This window comes from Palaemon carinicauda, chromosome 1, assembly GCF_036898095.1.
Source record: "Palaemon carinicauda isolate YSFRI2023 chromosome 1, ASM3689809v2, whole genome shotgun sequence".
NCBI classification, from domain to species: domain Eukaryota; kingdom Metazoa; phylum Arthropoda; class Malacostraca; order Decapoda; family Palaemonidae; genus Palaemon; species Palaemon carinicauda.
The window spans coordinates 41096673-41099172 of record NC_090725.1 but is presented as its reverse complement, the minus strand read 5'-3'; positions in this window follow the sequence as shown (position 1 = coordinate 41099172).

Genomic DNA, 2500 nt, shown 5'->3' with positions numbered 1-2500 from the left:
ATCGAACCCTGGTCGGCAAGCTTATATAGACAGTGACTAACCCATTCGGCCACGAAGGAAGATAAAAGTCAATGACAATTCTACTATACTTATACCTGTCGAATTCAGGTATTTTGTACTTAGAATTGAAATCAACCCATCTTCACCATCGTAGCTAATTGGTAGTTTGTTACTTGGCATTCAATTAATGATAAATTTTGCACATTTTTACGTGTTTTTCATATTCAAATAAGCCATATATATTTTGATATATTAATGTCTGGATTCTCTTAACGACCTCGGGATCAGAGCCCCAGGCGAAATCTCACAAAGACAAGAGCTTGGCTCCGGCCGGGAATCGAACCCTGGTCGGCAAGCTTATATAGACAGTGACTAACCCATTCGGCCACGAAGGAAGATAAAAGTCAATGACAATTCTACTATACTTATACCTGTCGAATTCAGGTATTTTGTACTTAGAATTGAAATCAACCCATCTTCACCATCGTAGCTAATTGGTAGTTTGTTACTTGGCATTCAATTAATGATAAATTTTGCACATTTTTACGTGTTTTTCATATTCAAATAAGCCATATATATTTTGATATATTAATGTCTGGATTCTCTTAACGACCTCGGGATCAGAGCCCCAGGCGAAATCTCACAAAGACAAGAGCTTGGCTCCGGCCGGGAATCGAACCCTGGTCGGCAAGCTTATATAGACAGTGACTAACCCATTCGGCCACGAAGGAAGATAAAAGTCAATGACAATTCTACTATACTTATACCTGTCGAATTCAGGTATTTTGTACTTAGAATTGAAATCAACCCATCTTCACCATCGTAGCTAATTAGTAGTTTGTTACTTGGCATTCAATTAATGATAAATTTTGCACATTTTTACGTGTTTTTCATATTCAAATAAGCCATATATATTTTGATATATTAATGTCTGGATTCTCTTAACGACCTCGGGATCAGAGCCCCAGGCGAAATCTCACAAAGACAAGAGCTTGGCTCCGGCCGGGAATCGAACCCTGGTCGGCAAGCTTATATAGACAGTGACTAACCCATTCGGCCACGAAGGAAGATAAAAGTCAATGACAATTCTACTATACTTATACCTGTCGAATTCAGGTATTTTGTACTTAGAATTGAAATCAACCCATCTTCACCATCGTAGCTAATTGGTAGTTTGTTACTTGGCATTCAATTAATGATAAATTTTGCACATTTTTACGTGTTTTTCATATTCAAATAAGCCATATATATTTTGATATATTAATGTCGTTAAGAGAATCCAGACATTAATATATCAAAATATATATGGCTTATTTGAATATGAAAAACACGTAAAAATGTGCAAAATTTATCATTAATTGAATGCCAAGTAACAAACTACCAATTAGCTACGATGGTGAAGATGGGTTGATTTCAATTCTAAGTACAAAATACCTGAATTCGACAGGTATAAGTATAGTAGAATTGTCATTGACTTTTATCTTCCTTCGTGGCCGAATGGGTTAGTCACTGTCTATATAAGCTTGCCGACCAGGGTTCGATTCCCGGCCGGAGCCAAGCTCTTGTCTTTGTGAGATTTCGCCTGGGGCTCTGATCCCGAGGTCGTTAAGAGAATCCAGACATTAATATATCAAAATATATATGGCTTATTTGAATATGAAAAACACGTAAAAATGTGCAAAATTTATCATTAATTGAATGCCAAGTAACAAACTACCAATTAGCTACGATGGTGAAGATGGGTTGATTTCAATTCTAAGTACAAAATACCTGAATTCGACAGGTATAAGTATAGTAGAATTGTCATTGACTTTTATCTTCCTTCGTGGCCGAATGGGTTAGTCACTGTCTATATAAGCTTGCCGACCAGGGTTCGATTCCCGGCCGGAGCCAAGCTCTTGTCTTTGTGAGATTTCGCCTGGGGCTCTGATCCCGAGGTCGTTAAGAGAATCCAGACATTAATATATCAAAATATATATGGCTTATTTGAATATGAAAAACACGTAAAAATGTGCAAAATTTATCATTAATTGAATGCCAAGTAACAAACTACCAATTAGCTACGATGGTGAAGATGGGTTGATTTCAATTCTAAGTACAAAATACCTGAATTCGACAGGTATAAGTATAGTAGAATTGTCATTGACTTTTATCTTCCTTCGTGGCCGAATGGGTTAGTCACTGTCTATATAAGCTTGCCGACCAGGGTTCGATTCCCGGCCGGAGCCAAGCTCTTGTCTTTGTGAGATTTCGCCTGGGGCTCTGATCCCGAGGTCGTTAAGAGAATCCAGACATTAATATATCAAAATATATATGGCTTATTTGAATATGAAAAACACGTAAAAATGTGCAAAATTTATCATTAATTGAATGCCAAGTAATAAACTACCAATTAGCTACGATGGTGAAGATGGGTTGATTTCAATTCTAAGTACAAAATACCTGAATTCGACAGGTATAAGTATAGTAGAATTGTCATTGACTTTTATCTTCCTTCGTG